Source organism: Bactrocera neohumeralis, chromosome 2 (genome assembly GCF_024586455.1).
Source record: "Bactrocera neohumeralis isolate Rockhampton chromosome 2, APGP_CSIRO_Bneo_wtdbg2-racon-allhic-juicebox.fasta_v2, whole genome shotgun sequence".
Classification (NCBI taxonomy): domain Eukaryota; kingdom Metazoa; phylum Arthropoda; class Insecta; order Diptera; family Tephritidae; genus Bactrocera; species Bactrocera neohumeralis.
The window spans coordinates 13,323,947-13,344,232 of NC_065919.1; the positions used below are offsets into that span (position 1 = coordinate 13,323,947).

At 38.1% G+C, this 20,286-nt stretch overlaps 1 protein-coding gene and 1 long non-coding RNA gene across 3 annotated transcripts in view; both read right to left on the bottom strand.

Moving 5' to 3' along the window:
• LOC126767651 (uncharacterized) overlaps window positions 1-14,408 on the bottom strand; it is a 232,017-nt gene extending 217,609 nt beyond the window's left edge. The window contains exon 1 of the long non-coding RNA XR_007669145.1: window positions 14,360-14,408. This is a non-coding gene — a long non-coding RNA (uncharacterized LOC126767651). The remainder of the gene's footprint in view (window positions 1-14,359) is intronic.
• Window positions 1-20,286, bottom strand: part of LOC126767646 (protein tincar) — a 212,095-nt gene that overhangs the window by 108,112 nt on the left and 83,697 nt on the right. The window lies entirely within an intron of this gene.

The window sequence follows — 20,286 nt, forward strand, 5'->3', positions numbered from 1 at the left end:
ATGTAGCCAAAGTTATACATCAAATGAGCATTCATACAATTCTCTTATAAATTTTATGTTACTCATACGCCACGGCACTGTATGGATGAGTAATATATTTACTGTAAAACTTTAACTGCGTTGGACTATTAAAGAAATATGTATACACTGAACAGGGTATATTAAGTTTGTCACGAAGTTTGTAACACCAAGAAGGAAGCGTCGGAGACCCTATAAAGTATATATGTGACCTGGTCTACGGAAAGGGGGTTTAGGTGTCGAAAAAAAGGAGAACAATTAGTGAGATAACGAGAAACTGACGATTATTTTTAACAGCTTTTCCCAGAAAACTAGTTTTCGCACGTTAGCTCCCTTTTCGTAGACCAGGTCACATATATATAAATGATCAGTATGTTGAGCTGAGTCGATTTAGCCATGTCCGTCTGTATATATACGAACTAGTTCCTCAGTTTTTAGGATATCGCTTTGAAATTTTGCAAACGTCATTTTCTCTTCAAGAAGCTGCTCATTTGTCGGAACTGCCGCTATCGGACCACTATATTATATAGCTGCCATACAAACTGAACGATCGGAATCAAGTTCTTGTATGGAAAACTTTCACATTTGACAATGTATCTTCACAAAAGTTGGCACAGGTTATTTTCTAAGATAATAATGTAATATTGGAAGAAATTGTTCAGATCGGTTAACTATAACATATAGCTGCCACACAAATTGAATGATCGGAATCAAATGCTTGTATGGAAAACTTTCGCATTTGACGATATATCTTCACGAAATTTGGTATGAGTTATTCTTTATAGAAATAATGTAATATCGAAAGAAATTGTTCAGATCGGCTCACTATAGCATATAGCTGCCATACAAACCGAACGATCAGAATCAAGGGCTTGTATGGAAAACTTTTGCATTTGACGTGGTATCTTCACCAAATTTGACATGGATTACTGCTTAAGGTAGTAACATAATCTCAGAAAAAATTTTTCAGATCGGATTACTATAGCATATAGCTTCCATTCAAACTGGACACATAGTTACTAAAAGAAATGCACCAATGAAGGTTATATTAGCTTCTGCGCAGCCGAAGTTAACGTTTTTTTTTTGTTTTAAGAAAAAAAAAGATGAACTTTGTTGTAAATCGGAAACATTATTGTTAGAATTTCATCTTTGTTGTTGAATTTGTGGATAGTTATTTTAGGTTTATTATTTTTGAAGATAAAAAGTTTATTGCAAAAAATCAAAAAACCCGATGTTAACTATTTATTTTTTATATATTTATAATTTTATATTTTATATTTATATTTTATATTTATTTTTTATATTTATAATAATAAATAAATAAACAAATATGTACCATTTTGATCGACCACTTTTTGCCATTTTTCCGCTGGAGACATTATTCCATCAGTGTAAATCGAAATTTCGCAATTTCCAGAACGGAAGCGTGCGAACCATTGTTGTGCTACACGAACTGATACAGCATTGTCTCCCGACATTCTTCCCTTTTTTATACAAAAATTTTAGAATACTATTTAGCGAATTTCATCATTATTTTCACTCATTTTTGAACAGCTGTAACTTTTTTCAACTTCCCCGAATTTAATTTTCTTTTGGTTAAATGAAGCTTAACACCTCATCTTTCCAACAATATATGATATGACACAATGTAATTTGTAGCACTGGAAATATGCGATCGCAAGGACACATATTGACAAAATACGAAAAGACTTTTTGGGCTATCAGAAATAACAAATATATAATCATTTTATAACCAAAATTCAAATTTTGTTTCAATATGAGTGGTTTCTACATATTATGTCGTTTTCACTTGTAAGTTTATGAAAAGTGATGTTACGTTATTTTGTATTTTAGGTGACGATATATAACCTTTATATTAAGCGCAATTCGCTTTGGCACCCATATCGCAATATCTCACTTATTTTATTGATTGAATATCGGTTTGCTTTATGATGCTTAAAAAGTTGCACGAACAACTCCTAATCGAACTTTTTTTTCAAGAAACCGCTTTTGCCTTATTAATACTCTTAAGAAAACCTTATTTGTTTCAGTCTCTCTCTCACACCTTCTCTCTGACAATAAGCAGTGACCTAGCGTTGCCCTACTGAGTCACTACCATATGGTAGCTTGTAATCTTAACATTACGAGAACAACATCGCACTACCGGCAATATCAAAACTCTCATGAATAAAAGACATCATGACAATCCACCGATCGTACTATGACCATTTAAATCCAGTAAAATCCATTATCTGTACTTGCAAAGTCAAAATAGACAGAGCAGAAACTCGGATACATGCATAAGTTCCTTTATATATAGCTTTCTCCCTGGTACACATAGGTATAGAAATGACAATAAGAGCGCTTATTGCGTATAAAATGAAATGCAAAGAAAAATGCTTTATTATACGAATGAGAAATGCCAATACTTGCATAAAGTTAACAGGATTTACTAAACAAAGCAATTCTAAAAAGGGAACTCACATACAAAGCTTAACTACACCCTTTTAACGCTTCTTCTTGCTTTTGTTCGGTTGCCTACTGAATTTTTCAGTGTGTCGATTTCAAGTAAAATTTCTGCAGCAAATTCTTTCTAATTCGAGCTTCAGGCAAAAAAAAAAACAAAAAAAAGAGAAGAAAGTCCAAGATTGAAAAAATAATAATAATAATAATAGAGAGGAGAACAATTTAAATAAAAGGAAACTACATTAAACAAGGAAACTATTTTGCAAGACAGCACACAATGGAAAAGAAGTAGCACGTAAATGCGAGGAAATAGTGAGGATATGAAATAGAATTCAACTGGAAATAGCATAGCGTTGGATGCGAATGAAAATGTGAAGGTAGACAATAAACAAAAAATCGAAAAAAAATTGGCAGCAGGAGTTGACAAAGCTTTTGCCAACGGAAGCACTCACGCACGCACGCATATACAGACGGGTGTGGGTGTAGCTATGTGTGTCGAAAAGGAAGAGCACAGCGACAGTAGCGGAAATCAAGTATTTAAGAGCCTCGCATGTCAAAGCGCGACAGGAAGCAGCGTGCGCACGTACACATGATAACTAGATATGTGTGCTTATGTTTTGGGGTTTTAGCTGCGTTGCGAAAAGTTTACGGAAAAAGATTTGGCATACATAAAACGAAAGTTTTGCGTAAAAATCGCTAAAGTATAATGAGCACTAACAAGAAAATAGCGGGGTGACTATAGGGATCACTCTTCAGTACGACAATGGGAGCACTCATATATCGATTGCATTTTGGAGCACTCAAAACATCGTTTAGATGACTTTAAGACTTAGCACTGAATGACTTATTTATATTCCTCTACTTAAACAATAAACTAAGAAGTTAACGTTTTTCGACATTTGAAGAGGTAGTTGATGCGTTCAGAATATCAACCGTTGTCCCTTTTACCAAGCGAAGATCTCTTCCGGGCTTGAGGCCCCTAACACTAGGTGGCAGGGAGTTGGAGCTGTCTAAAGAGGTCAAATTTCTTGGCCTAACATTAGACTCAACCTTACGGTGGAGTAGGCATGTGAATTTAACACTGTCCAAAGTCACCAAGGCCCTCATGATATGCAGACGCCTCGACGGCAGGTCCTGGGGCTGTAAGCCAGGTATCATAAGATGGCTGTATACCATGATCGTAAGGCCTATTGTCATTTCTTAAGCGGTTGCAATGCAGTCTTCGGTAGGCCTTCACCTATCGAAGCTGCAAAAGCTTGCCTGAAGGCATTGGAGCAGGCATTTCGGGACCACATACCAAATTATTAATACCAATGGGACTTTTTCCAAACGGAAGTCTTTGCTATAAGTCAGCGTGCAGAAATCAATCTCCACCGCAACTATCGCAACCAGCGTATCGCTTTACTTAGCGATAGTCAAACGACACTAAAGGCGATTTACAGCGCATAAGGTTGGAGGAGTGCATAGGAAGGCTGAACCGCCCTTCAGTGTACAACCGGGTACACGTGGTGCTGGGCCATAGGGGTAGCCGGCAATGAGCTGGCCGACGAACTAGTTCATTCTGCGACAGCATCCAGGATGATAGGGCCAGAACCATGCATTGCAACTTTTAAAGAGCCTGCTCCGCATGAAGGAGAGAGTGAGGAGATAACAGCATTGGCAGCAGGCAGCAGAAATGCGCCATGCCAAGCTGCTTCTGGGAGGGTACTATCTTGCAAGGTTTAAGGAAATGATCAACCTCCCCGAGACAAATTACGCCTCCTTTTCGCGCCCTATACAGGGCACTGCAGGCTCAGAAAGCACTTGTCCAATATGAATAATACTGGCGGTTCTGCGACTTGGAACCGGAAACCCCAAAACACCTGATTCTGGATTCCACAGCAATTTGCAGAAGCACGCTGAAGGTTCCATCTACGTGGACAGGGATCACATCACCTCAGCCCCGCCCAGCCGGCTGCTGGAATTGTTCAGGATGCTGGGTCTTGGTGACCATATATGATATAGGTCGCAATGCAAAAAATATTTTTCTATCTAAATATCTATCTATCTATCTCTATATAATATGTATATGAGGAACCTCATCGCTTAAAGGGAAGTCTGAGTGCAGGAAGCAAAAGCACTCAAAACTAGACCAACAACATTTAAAAAAAAAGCTACTAAAAATCGAACTACGCTAAAATAAGCGGGATTTGGAACAGCTAAAGAAAAGGAAAAAAATTAGGGTAAGTGATGGCAACAGCTTAGCGGCGAAGTGGAAGCAACACACTTAAGATTAGTGGGATGGACAAGTGAAAGCGTCCTCTACTATGTATGTATGCGAAAGCTTAAGTGCAAGAAAACAATAAATACACTTAAATAAATGAACAATGCGAGCATGGAAACGTAAAAGAACAAATAAAAGAAAATAAAAAGGTGAAATACAAAAGGAAAGCGAAAGTTATGCAATATAAGAACTATATATAGAACACATACAATAAAAGGAGCAAAGAAAATGTGAACACGTCAGCAAAAATTTCAGGCCAAAATAAGTACAGGCTTGTTCACAAAATCAGTAGTAACAAGTTTTACTCAGGCAAAATAAATTCCGGTATCGTTATCGATACTAGAGTCGATGAAAAATTGTGAAAAAGATAGACAACTGCCGCAGCACTAACTTTTGTAATTGTTTTTAATGAGAAACAATGTAACGAAATAATTTTACGGCAATGCCTGTTCAGCAGTCTACTCTCCCGTAGGGAAACTGCACTTTCGCTCACTTGGCGCACGCATTCGTACCAAGCAAATACACAAATTACGCAGTTTTAATGCCGTCCATTGTATGTTGCAACAAAAATGGAACAAAAACCCCATAAAAATTGAAATCCACCCTCAAAACACTTGCTGCACGCGCATATGTATAACAGATGAGGGGCCAGGCGAGCGAGTTGTTGTTGCCAAATGTTGTTTGGTCGAATGCTCCAATGAATCTCCATACATAAAAGTCTTGTATACTGCAATTCGGTTCTTGTGAAAACATACACTTAAATGCATACAGGCCGGCTCTTGTGCAATGGAAAGTGTATTTGAATTACACTTACACTAGGAATGGACGCTTGGTGCACTTGTATACATGGTATTTAGGCTTGTGATCAGCCCAACTGCTTCAATTATAATATAATATTATAATTATAGAAGTATTTATGTATTGAAGGGGAAAGGTTTCCATGGTATACAAATAGTTAATTGGATTAGATAAGAAAAGCAATGCATCATAAGTTGGTTAAACCTAACTGTTAATTTGTGAAACATATTAAGTTTACCACAGCCAGAAAGAATGATCGAAGACCTTATAAATATACACAAAACTAATTGAAAGAAAATGAACGTCGGCTTAGCCATTTCCATCTTTTCATCTGTTTGTCTCTATATACCGTCCTAGATACCGAGAGTTGAAGAAGGAAGCAAGAAGCATTTACAGACAGAAAACGGGAGAGACCGGAATGCGTGAGTATGAAGAGCTTGATAAGCTGGCCGACAAGGGTAATGCCGGTCGAGCTATTCAAACAAGGCGGCGAAGAACTGATAAGGAGCATGCATCAGCTCTTTGTAAAATAATTTAAGTGTGCTCTGCACAACCATTGGAATTTAAGTGTGCTCTCCCTAATCCACAAAAAAGGAGACCCCACAATCTGCGTCAAGTAACGAGAGATAAGTCTCCTAAACATAGGCTTCAACACCCGCGCCGTTAGTTCGGCTTTCTCCAGAATGGAAAAGGCAGCGAAGCAAACGAGGGCAAGACGAAATATCTCCTATCATCAAACAAACAGTCGTCGCACTCGCGACTTCACTGTTAACAGTCATAACTTTCAAGTAATTTCCTCTATCTTGGAACCACTATCAACACCAACAACAATGACAGCCTCGAAATCCAACGCAGAATAACTCTTGCCAACAGGTGCTACTTTGGACTGAGTAGGCAATAGAGAAGTAAAGTTCTCTCTGGACGAACAAAAATCAAACCGTATGAGTCACTCATTATCCCCATTATTATACGAGTTTTCGAGAGAAAGGTTCTGCGAAAGATTTATGGTCCTTTGCGCGTTGGCCATGGCGAATATCGCATTCGATGAAACGATGAGCTGTATGAGATATTCGACGGCATTGAAATAGTTCAACAAATTAAAAGACAGCGGCCACACTGGCTAGGTCATGTTGTCCGGATGGACGAAAACACTCCAGCTCTGAAAGTATTCGACTCAGTACCCGCCGGGGGAAGCAGAGAAAGAGGAAGTCCATCCGCAACGCGCTTAAATGGAATGAGTCTATTCATGAAATATGATAAAAATCGTTGTAAATGTATTTTACAGAGATGTCATAAATCTAACCAAGATTTTGTGTCCTAAAAGATCAACGGTTTTCTTCGTTCACTCAAACTTTACACAAATGTCGAAGGAGTTTGTATTGACCTATCCAGAGCGAGCTAATCAACATAATGACATCAGCAACTAAACGGCTTAAGCTGAGAAATCAAGATAGCTATGCTCCGCTCCTCTCCTTTATACATCTCTATCACCACCCTCATTTATAGCTTGCAGCAAAAGTAAAAAAAGGCGAAACTAATAACAAATAGTGGCGTGGAAGAAAGTAATTGAATTCCAAACTTTGCGACCCCTTGCAAAGGCACCTTGTCCCATTAAAAAGTAGCAAAATGGTTTAACAAGCTGACAGCCTTCAAGTTTTGTCCCATACTTGCATACACACTGACACATGCACTAACAAAAGCACGCCAGCACGCAGCAATTGTAATGGAGCAGCACATAGCTTAGAAATATTTAGCGTACACAGCCCCAAATTGCTTGTACACATTTTACACATTGCTTTCATTGCAGTGGATTTTGAAATTACAACACTTTTGGCGCACGTTGCCAAGCGCCGCGCTATGCCTGCCGTCGCTGTGTTTTATTGCCGCGCAATGGAAAAGAAAGCTTGTCGTAAAAATAAATGCTACACTGTACCTACATATGTATATCAATGTCTGTGTGTGTGTTTGTGAGCGAGAGCCCAAGCGGAAACGAAATATTCGTTGCGGTCGTGTTGGCATTTGTTTTATTTCAATTTCCGCTTCCCCTATACCACACCATGCGCCAGCCGCCCCTCCTCTTTCTCGGGTTGACATAACCTCACACCCCACCATCCATACATTTTTGCAGCTTTGCAGTTCCTTCACGCGCACCAGCTGTGATTGCTTGCTGCTTAATTGTCCAGTCCGAAATGTCAGGATTACTTCCATTAAGAGCAATTAAAGTGCTATAAAGTGCTATTTGAAAGGAAAGCAATACAATGTTACAATTTCCATGCCTTGCTGATTCGGAGTAGTCACTTCAAAGTGCGCAATGAGTGTTATCTGCGAGTCTGGCACAAAAGCATTCTTAAATAAATTAGTTTCGACCAATATTTGAAGCAAAGTTTCGTACTATTTATTTCTAGTACAAAATACGTTGTTGCATTTTATATATATTTTTTCCACGAATTTTGGCGTTTAGAGTTTTCCACACTTTCGCCTTGCAGCCATGAATTAATAGTTCGGTATTATTTTCTGAGGTTTGCTGGAAGTAATACTGCGACTTATAGCACAATTTGAGCAACTTTCTACCTCGCATTTATTTCAGCTGTCAAAATGTCTCTGTCAAATTCAGTAATCATTTTTTCGAGAAACCGCCAGGAATCGCTTAGCTATTTACTGATACCCGAACTCTAGCCGTTATTATTAACACTTCTCAAGCCTGCTGAATGACAGTGTAAGTGTAATACTAGGAGATGGCGAACCCGATTCCCCAATCGATGACGATAGAGCAGACGTTCCATTGCCCGACCACGAAGAAGTTCGAATAGCAATTACCCGTCTGAAGCACAATAAAGCGACAGGGGACGATGGATTGCCGGCTGAGCTATTCAATCACGGCTCCGAAGAACTGATAATGAGCATGCATCAGCGTCTTTGTAAAATATAGTCGGAGGAAAGCATGCCCGACGATTGGAATTTAAGTGTGCTCTGTCCAACCCACAAAAAGGGAGACCCCACAATCTGCGCCAACTACCGAGAAATAAGTCTCCTAACATAGCATACCTAGCTATAAGGTTCAATCGAGCGTATTGTGTGAAAGATTAAAACCCACCGTCAAAAAACTGATTGGACCTTATTAGTGTGGCTTTAGGCCTGGCAAATCAGCAACTGACCATGCGCCAAATCTTGGAAAATACCCCTGAAAAGAGAATCGAGACACAACACCCGTACGTCGATTTTAAAGCTGCTTTTCACAGCATGACATTTATGCCGCAATGTCTGAACTTGGTATCCCCGCAAAACAAATACAACTGTGTAAACTGACCTTGAGGAATACCAAAAGCTTCGTCAGGATCGGGAGGGATCTCTCGGAGCCGTTCAATAGCAAACGAGGTTTCAGACGAGTCGATTCGATATCAATCTACTGCTGGAGAAAATAATTCGAGCTGCGTCACTGTTGACAGTCATCTTCTATAAGAGTGAGCTGCTGGCGTATGCCGATGATATTCGTCTCAATACTCGGACCCTTAGTTCCGCTTTCTTCAGACTGGATAAACAATAATGCCACCCTCGAAAGGGCAAGAAGAATATCTCCTGTCATCAAAAGGTGTTACCTCGCGACTGTGTACTGTTGACAATCATAAGAAGTCGTAGATAATTTCGTCTATCTTGGAACCAGTATTAACAGAAACAATAATGCCACCTTCGAAATCCAACGCAGAATAACTCTTGCCAACAGGTGTTACCTCGGACTGAGTAGACAATTGAGAAATAAAGTCGTCTCTCGACGAACAACGTCCTGCTATATGGTGCAGAGGCTTATACGGTGACAACATCTGATTAGTCGACGTTACGAGTTTTCGAGGGAAAGGTTCTGCGAAAGATTTATGGTCTTTTATGCATTGGCAACGGCGAATATCGCATTCGATGGAACGATGAGCTAAACGAGTTATACGACGACATTGACATAGTTCAGCGAATTAAGAGACAGCGGCTACGCTGTCTAGGTCATGTCGTCCGAATGGATGAAAACACTCTGGCTCTGAAAGTATCCGACGCAGTACCCGCCGGAGGAAACAGAGAAAGAGGAACACCTCCACTCCGTTGGAAAGACCAAGTGGAGAAGAACCCAGCTTCGCTTGGAATCTCCAATTGGCGCCAAGCAGCGAAAGGGAAGATCGTCTGGCGCGCTGTTATAAACTCAGCTTTAACCACGTCAGCGGTGTCTGCGCCAATAAAGAAGATGAGTAATGAAAGTTCTGATGATTTCGGTTAGGTAGAGTTAAAGCGAGGTTAGGGTGGTTATCCTTAAGGGTATATTAGCATAATCATAAGGCTCGAAACAGCTGTTGTGTGGAATGTAGCGCTCTACTGCTTAAATCTCATAACGTCTACAATTGAGGCATTACAATGTGACTTAAATTGATCGGTTCTTCATACGCTTTAATCTCTTGCTAATAACAACTTAAATCAATGGACAAATTGTTTTAGTTTTTTTTTATTCAACGAAACCCAGCGCTTTTTTGCAAAAACTTAAAAAAAAATTCGGTTTCGTGTGGCCCAACTTGTACCATAAACAATTGCAAAAATCTCTTTGCAACTTCAGCGCTCGAATTTTTAATTTCTTTTTTTTTTGTTTTGTCAAATCTCTCAAGCCCAAACCTGCTAGTACTAACCCTCTCTCAGAATAACGTGCTTTATTACACATTATTGCCTTAGCAACATTGCGCGTACCAGTATTATTTTCATTTTTTTTCTTTCTTCTGGTTTTGACGCAGTTATTAAATTTTTTCGTTGACATTCTTACATGACCGAAACTTTTAAATCTCGCAGAAACTTTCGCCACCTCAACACAGCCGCAGTCCCTGCGCACTACGCACACAACGACCAAATTCTTCTGTACACATACATACAAACACAAATATACAGAGGCGCTGAGTACTAACCAAAAATTATCTTCATTTCCTTGTCAAGCAGTAGCCAAAGCCTTATTGTCTATTTCCGCTACTTTTTCCCTCCTTTGCCGTCGACAAAGTTCTACTTTCGTAATTGCGCTCCGCATTTTGGACAGGCAAGTGCATATTTCATTCAAGTAAGACTTATTAGATGCAGCAGCAGCAAGCAAACAGCCGCTGGTGCCTATGCGCCCCAAGTAACTCCAGTAGGTCGCACAGCTTGCCGTGCTAAGGTGAAGAGGACAAAAAAATTTGCAGTTGTGGTAAATGTTGTGCAAGCTGTGGTCTTGCTGTCATTTTTTGTTTCTGTAATTGTTGTTGCAACAACAAATTTTGTTTTTCGTTAGGTTATCGTTTTAAGTTCAGATTATTCTCGTATCAAAATATTGTTTGTTTTCACAGTTATTTTACGTACAAACAAACAAGTTCTCTGCAAAAATTTATCAAATGAGTTTCGCCTTTGAGTTACGCTAGATAACGAGTCTACTTTTACAAGTCAACGTCATTTACAGTGCAGCTTATGCGTAATTTAATGTAGTAGCTGATTATATAAGTGATTTTCTACTGCTTTGCACCTCAACGCCAGCTTTTGTTTTCACCTAAATATTGGTAGTCGAAAAAGTATTTTCGTATTTTGTCAATAGATGTTGCAATCGTATATCTCCAGTGCTACCTGTCACATTGTGTCATACTATATAGTGTTGGAAAGGTGAGATTATAGGCTTCATTTAACCAAAAAATATTGAATTCGGGGAAGTTGGAAAAAAAAAGTTGCAGCTGTTCAAAAATTAGTGAAAATAATATAGAAATTCGCTATATTTAGAAATTTTTGTATAAAAAAGGGAAGAATGCCACGCAAGCCACCAATGAAATTTGTGAAGTTTACGGAGACGATGCTGTATCAGTTCGTGTAGCAAAAACAATGGTTTGTTCGCTTCCGTTCTGGAAAATTCGTTGTGAAAGATGCACCTCGCTGAAAAACTCGATGAAATTATGGAAAAGATTGACCAGGACTGTCACATAAGCGGCCATCACATCGCTAAAGAACTTAGCATTCATCATCAAATGGTTTTGAACCATTTAAAAAAGGCTGACTATAAAAAGAAACTTGATGTTTTGGGTATCACATGAATTGTCTGTGAAAAATTTAATAGACCGAATTAACATCTGCGATTCTTTGTTGAAACGAAATGAAATCGAACGATTTCTGAAGCGAATGGAAGCGAGATGGACCGAATTAACATCTGCGATTCTTTGCTGAAACGAAATGAAATCGAACGATTTCTGAAGCGAATGGTAACAGGAGACGAACAGTGAATCAAATATGACAATAATGTGTGAAAAAGATCATGGTTCAAGCGTTGTGAAGTTCAAAAAATGGTGGCAAAGCCAGAATTGATGCATCGAAAGGTTATGCTGAGTGTTTGATGGGATTGAAAAAGAAACATCCACTATGAGCAATCGAAAAAAACGGCCAGAACTGAACAACAGAAGTGGCTTCGTTTTCCAGTAGTACAACGCTAGACCTCACACATCTTTGATGACTTGGCAAAAATGGGAGAACTTGGCTGGGAAGTTTTGATGCATCCACCATATAGCCCTGACCTTGCACCAACGAACTACTATTGGTTTCGGTCAATGCAGAACACCCTTAATTGAGTAAAGTTGGCTTCACGAGAAGCCTGTAAAAATTACTTGTCGCAGTTTTTCGCCGTGAAACCAGAAAAATTTTACACTGATGGAATAATATCTCTAGCGAAAAAATGGAAAAAAGTGGGCGACCAAAATGGTACATATTTGGTTCATTAAAGTTCATTATAAATATAAAAAAATAAGTTGACAGACTGGTTGTCGGTTTCCTAGTCTTAAGCATAGATCTATGACTAATGGTCAGAATTAATACATTTAGAGACATCCCGGTAGTCAGAAAGCATTGTTTCACAGACGTTAACGCGACGCAGCTTTCTGAAAAAATTTAGTGATTTAGTGAGGGACCAATCGTGCTTTTACTTTTCAAATAATCTTTCAAAATGATTTTTACTGATTCTTCCGATATTCAAACGATTCAAATAAGTTCTCTAACTGTTAATCGTCGATTCAAGCACCAAATTCTTCATTTTATTGACGTGTTGATCATCAGTTGACGTTGATGGCCGTGTCTGGTTTGTCGTCGTAACTTTGTAACTATCAAAACACTTGTTCGCGATAAACAATTATCACCGAAGGTCTTCTCCAACGTCTTCTGAACGTTTCGGCACCGGAAATCTGATTCCGCACACAAAATTTAATGAAACTTCTTTGTGGAATAATTTTACTCATCGCAAAAAACGCCGAATGCACTTTATGCATTTCAGAGAGACAAGCGTATACTAAACAGTAATGATTAGTTTGATGTGGTATTTTGCACAGATGTCACTAATAGTCATATCAACCAAGAAAAAAAATATTTCAACGAATGGATCTTCGTGCGAAATTTAAATTAAGAAATCTTACTATTTCTTGCCCATAGTAGTATACTATTATATATACTATATTATTTTTAAAAATAACTGTTTGAAAAAGAAAAAAACCTGTTAATAAATGTTAGTAAAAGTTTCATTTATATGTATTTTGATTTTATGTGAAAATTCCGTTCTGAAATTCACAACGATTTATTAAATACATATCTACATAGTGCCTTATGCAGCTTGTTAGTCAAATTAATAAACATTTTCTTAATTCAAGCAAATAAATATCAATTTTATAAAACTATTTGCAGGTATTTAGGTATATATGTATGTATGTGTATATCTGAAAAGTCTTTGCGGTAGTTATGTATATATATATATATATATATACATATATGTATTACACTGCTACAATGTGGCTAAACGAATTTTTTCAACCAGAATATGAAATAAAAATAAATTTCTCTATCTTTATACACATATTTACATTGGCTTGATAGATGGCAACGGCTGGAAAACAATCACCAGCTTCACTAAAGCCTCATTTCGAATGTCTGTATGTTTTAAATGTACTTTTCAATAAAATCAAAAATAAATATTGCTACAGCAAAGCCACTGGGAAAATGGCCGGATAATACTTCCATATATATATGTACTTATATACATATGTATTTACATTTGCATTTGTGTAGGAAAATATTTTAATGAAATTATAAGTCCTTCCTTTTTGAAATAATAATCAGTCATACATATCATCAATAATAATTTCAGTACTTTACTGTACTTTTATTACTCTCAGACTAAAAAGTTGTGAATGTATGCCATTGAATTGGCATTTTTCAGAAAGGAACTACACCTAAAACTAACTCAACTTTCAGTTATATGAAGGTTACTTTTATATTTCGGGATTTGGCAATCCCATTGTTGAAATATGGCAACTCACAACTTTATCGTAAAGTTTGACATTTTTGATGTTATCAGGGCACTACAAAAGTAGACCGATAGGGACAGCAAACGGCGCCATATTTTTTCCTGCTATTTTGACATTTCTCTTCAGTAAGTTTTGTCATTTCAGCATGGAAAGATATACGATCCAACAACGAGTCGAAATTATTAAAATTTACTACCGAAATTCGAAATCAGTGGCCTCAACTTTAAGAGTGCTACGTCCAATTTATGGTCGTCATAATAGTCCTGTCAGATCTACAATTGAACGTCTAGTGGAAAAATTTGTATCCACATGCACAGTATAAAATCTTCCCGTGCCAGAGAAATAAAGAAGTGCCCGTAGTGTCGAGAATATTGCTGCCGCTGGCGCATCAATTGAGGAAGACCCAAATCAGTCTAACACACGTCGTTCTCAAGCGTTGGGCATCTCTGTGACGTCGTTGTGGCGAATTTTGCGAAAAGATCTTGACCTACATCCTTACAAGATCAAATTGACGCAAGAACTGAAGCCGCTTGACCGCCAGAATCGTCGTATGTTTGTGAATTGTCTGAGCAACAGCTTGAATATGATCCGGATTTTCATCGAAAAATCAGCTTCAGCGATGAGGCTAATTTCTGGCTGAATGGCTTCGTCAATAAGCAAAATATGTGTTATTGGTCAGGTAGCAATCTACACGTACTCCTGAATCACCATTGCATCCCGAAAATATTTGGTGCTCTTCATGGGCCGGCGACCGTACTTCTTCCGAGATGATCAAGACCGGCACGTTACTGTGAATGGGAATCGCTACCACTCAATGATAACCGAATATTTTTGGACCGAATTGAATGATATGGACTTGAACAATATGTGGTTTCAACAGGACGGCGCCACAAGCCACACAGCGAAGGTCACAATCGATTTATTGAGAATCAAGTTTGGTGAACGTGTTATCTCACGAAATGGATTAGTCAATTGGCCGCCTCGGTCGTGCGATTTGACGCCATTAGGCTATTGCCTGTGGGGCTATGTCAAGTCTATGGTCTAGTATCAGTCGATTTATGTTTGAAAACCGTCAAAAATTGGGTTCAGCGTCTGGACTTCTGCAAGCGTCCCCTTTATGACCATGCAAAAAGAATCGAGTTCCATACATAATGGCATAGGATGTAATTGCATTGATGTTCCAAACCACAGCGTTTTAACCCGTTACATCGTCGCAGGTGATAAAGCGTGAATTTACGCATAACAGCCTGAAGTAAACAGTTTTTTTTTGGAAAAAACAAACGCCGAAAACGGATCACCCCGACAGTGCGAGCTCTCACAAATCGACTAAAACAACTGCATTTTTGATTTTGAAAAAGCAAGAAGCCAGGGCATATTCTTCTGATGATATTTAATTTATTTTACGACACCAAACTCGCTGCGAGATTGTGGCAGTTGTGCTTCGAGGCAAAATTAACCATATACAAGTAAGTCTAAAATTGCTCACATTCAAGCGAAGCCAATGCCATTCCAATTTTGCTTTTAACAAATATTTACAATAAATCCATAAAATCTAAATTAAAAGAAAAGACAATGAAAGTGCATAGACAAATTCTCTATTCAGTTTTATAATCCACCAACATATTTTAGGAAAAACGTTATTTTCGATTAGCAATTGTATTAAATTTATAAATTTTTTGATAGAAATTTGTATCTCTTCTAACTTTCTTCAAAAAAAAAAAAAAGCACCATGAGTAAAAACACAAGAATTCAATAAATAAATATTCTTTTATATGGTTTATACAGAAAACTGCAAATTTATGAAATAATCAACATTTTTATTGACTTTATGCAGCGCCAAATTGGCAACTTAATCCCCACAAGCGCAAGATTTCCTGACTCACAGTCATGTACAATAGTGAATACGAAGATTTAAAAAGCATAAGCATTCATGCCATACATCGGTATGTTGATGCGATGCGAGATGCGAGCAAATACAAACAAAGCAATAAATATTGGGTTTCCAGTGAGAAAACGTGCGGGCGCCACATAATAAAAATGAAAGCCCGCACACACATATGCAATTGGGTCACTCAGCGAATCGCACAATGCCCGAGGCAATACAAAATCAAATTATACATAAAATACATTATTACGAGTCGAAAAAATTCTAAAGCGCGCTTCACTCAGTATAAGCTCGACTGAGTATAGCCCTTTCGGAGGCAATAAAATGAATTTCTTGACATCGGCAGCAAAGTGGAAAATCTAACAACATTATTCTAAGAAATTGATTTATTTGCCATAATAAATGAACAATGCTGTCAAAGAGTGCCAACAAACGTCATGGGAAAGCGCTAAAACCAGTGGTGTAGTAGGAATTCTTAGAGCACAAGTAGCAAGTCGCTTTAACTGCGACCGAAATACGAGTACGAAGCGTTCTTTTAAACTGAAGAACTCAAATCTATCAGCTGTAAAAACACACAGAGTGCGATGGTGGCTTGCAGCACTCATCACACTTCCTAGAACATACTCAACAAACGTCAAACTTCGAGATACGCATTAACAGTATCTACACGGGGCAATCATTTTGGAAAAATTCAAAAAAAAGACAACACTCAGCAAATTGAAAATGATCGACGAAACGACGAAACTATTAATGTGTAATAAAAAACTGACTAACAAAGCAGAAGTGAAACGTAAAGTTGCCACCCGCTGCAGCGGACGATGTTAAATTAAACTTCGTGGGAATAAAAATGTTCAAGAAGAAAAACTTAAAAGCACTTAATGTATCCTGACTGCTGACAGCGAGTTGATTATAATGATTGACAGGCGAAAATACGAGCGTGAAAATAGCACAAAATCACTTTTTTACTCAAATGGTAACGTACAGCGCTCGTCAAATTAATAATTACGTGCTATATGTAAAGCATGTCTTTAAGATACAACAATTCCTTCATTAAGGGGAATACAGAGGATGTATGACAATGAAATTACGCAAGTTTGACTAGAACGGAATACGGACTGAAAACGACGAATGTCTTATAAAAGGTATATTTAAGGTATGTTTCTAAGAATACTGTACAACCCAAAAATTTTAGTTCCAACGGAGAAAAGTAAAGCAACTTTCTTAATATTCTTAACAACGAGTGATCCATTTTTTACAGTATTTTTTTACAGCTCACGCGAGCGTCGTGTCAAGTTGTCATGTTATTTTTGTTCAATATTATTTGGCATTTCATCATGGAAAGTCTTACGCCTGAACAATGTTTACAAATCGTTCAACTTAATTATGAAAGATCACGTTCATCTTGAGACCCAGCATTCATTATTCGATAATATTCGACTAAACGGAGCAAGTCCAGTGAAGAAAATATAGCGGCCGTAGACCGCGGAGAGTCCATTCGGCGCCGTTCGTAGCAACTCGGACTGACGTGTGAAACAACTTAACGTATTTTAAGTCGAGAGCTTAAATTAAAACTATACAAAACACTGCTGGTGCAAAAACTAAGCCGCACGACCTTCCCAAACAACAGCACCTCGCTCTGTGGGTTCTTCAAAAGTTCGAAGAAGATCATTTTCGAGCCGAATTTTGTTCAGCAATGAGTCTCTTTTCTGGCTCAATGGGTGTATAAACAAGCAAAATTACCACATTTCGGACGAAGAGCAATCTAAAAAGATTCCAGAGATGCCATTTCATCTAGAAAAAATAACGGTTTGGTGTGGTTTGTAGTCCGGTGGAATCATCGGTACATATTTCTTCAAAAATGATGCCGGTGAGAACGTAACCGTCAATTGCGACCGTTATCGCGCCATGATAACCGACTATTTGATGCCTGAAATTGAAGCTCGTAATCTTGGCGACATTTGATTTGAACAAAACGGCGCCAATACGCACACATCGCATCAATCAATGGATTTATTGAGAGAGCACTTCGATGACACCAAAATCCTATGATGTCACACCGTTATATTTTTTCCTGTGGGCATATGTAAAGTCCAAGGTCTATGTGCACAAACCTGCTTCGATTGAGGCCCTTGAGCAAAACATCACCCATGTCCTTCACCAGTTACCAATCGAAATTCTCGAACGAGTCATCAAAAATTGGAGTCAACGGAAGGACCAACTGAGATCTAGCCACGGCCAACATTTGAAAGACATAATTTTCAAAAACTGAATGGCAAAGATTGTTCTTTCGTATGATAATAAAAATTCCCCCTTTAAATTCGAAGTTTCTGTGTTTTTTCTTTAAAAAAGTGGGAAACCTCGAAATGGATCTCACTTTATTATCATAGCAGCTAAAGTTTACAAATTGATATTGAGCGATTGGGTAGTTAAATTAGTTTGCGAAATGATGATTATGTGCCATTTGAAAAACGACAATATTTCGGTTGCTCCATCGTCGGAATTTTTTCTTCTTATTTTCTTCCTATATCAAAGAGTACAGAGCGTTTTGTAGGACAGCGTAGTATAGAAAAGCTTTACAGCTCAATAAGGGAATACATTTTAAAGTTTCTTTTGATGAATTCGGCATTTGTTGTCTCAGCGCCACCTAACGGACTATTTGAGAGCCAAAATAGAAACAATATTATAACAATTATATTATATTAACAATCGTACTTAATATTTTGACGACATGTGTATATTTTTTCACAGCAAACTATAAAGTTGCGCTGTCAACGCTCTTGAATAAAATTGACTTTATTGGGGTGTTTTTGTCAATATTCAAACTGCTGACGCTGACTACATAAAAACATATCTACTTGAACTGATACAAACAGATGCACGCAGCAATTGAAGAAGTGAGAGTGCACACAAATTTTGAAAGAATGTCACAAAGAACGCGAAAAAAAACTTTTGGAAATTAAAAGAGAAAATTCAAGAGGACCGATTGTCAATTTGTAGCAAATAACAATTTCGAGTGCTGACAAAAGTTTGCAAACAATCAGAATGTAAAGCAGGAAATCTATAAATTAGAGTAGGCTTCCTTTAGCTACCATATTTTAGCACAAATAATCCGTTTATATCATTTTGTCCTCTGCGTACGAACTGGATTTGAACGCCATCATTTCTGACTTACGAAAACTAGCGGACACATATATCTCGCAGGCTACGTTAAAGCTGAGCTCCTCTTTTGGTGAAAGAATAAAAATATCAGCTGAGCAAATGAAAAACAAAATGTGGTACTACTAAAAGTATGAATAAACTTTATATGCAGCATTTTGTTGTCGTTACCATTCCATGTACTCTACTTGTATTAATATACTCTCATAGTCAGAAACCATTGTCGTGCCATATGGCACTAACGAACCCTCTGCTTAGTTAGAATGTCACGGTTTTCGGAGGAAAACGTAGTTTTGGCATTTAATATCCTCGTGTGACTATGTGTGTACACAATCATATACTATATGTATATGCCGGCGTGGCCTTTGTATTTGTATTTGTAGTTGAAAGATTGATAGCTTGAATTCCAAATGGAAAACATGCTGAAATCCAACAGTCGTAATAGAATTACAAGCAACTGCTTTTGCTGCGCTGTTGACAAAAACTCCCGAGCCACCACAAGTTGCCACGCTGTCTAACTGCTGTCAGCTGCCAGCTGTCAATAATGATAAGTCGCTACCGAAATTTAGTTTAGTCATTTACCAACACGCCGATACAATCTCGTACAGAGCGGGCATTGCGGTAATGGTGGCTTAATACATTGGGTCGTTCACTAAGCAATTCCGGTTTTTTGTGCAATTTTAACACATTTTTTTTATTGTGTAAAATATTTTATGAAATCATATATATACACCATTTGGATACATTGCCGTTTGGATACAATACCTGTTTTCGGGCAAGACATTCATTCCACGCTCATAAAATTGTTGATCTTTGTAGGCAAAAAATTGGTTGAAATGGTTTTTGACGTCCTGATTTAAAGTGAAGGTTCTCCCACCCCAAAAATATTGCAGAGACCGAAAAAAGTCATAGTCCGTAGGTGCCAAGTCTGCAGATTATGGCGGGTGTGGTAGCACATCCCATTCAAGCTGTGAAAGCTTGATTTAATATTTATACTCTCGCAATAAAGTTGCTAAGGAGAGTATTATAGTTTTGTTCAGAAGTAGAGTTGAAATCCGGATGTCTGTCTGTCCGTCCGTCCGTCTGTACGTCCGTGTCTGTCCGTCTGTCCGTCCGTCCGTCCGTGCAAGCTGTAATTTGAGTAAAAATTGAGATATCATGATTAAATTTTTTACACGTATTTCTTGGCTCCATAAGAAGGATAAGTTCGAAGACGGGCAAAATCGGTCCACTGCCACGCCCACAAAATGGCGAAAACCGAAAACCTATAAAGTGTCATAATAAGCCATAAATAGAGATATTAAAGTGAAATTTGGCACAAAAAATCGCATTAGGGAGGGGCATATTTAGACGTAATTTTTTTGGAAAAGTGGGCGTGGCCCCGC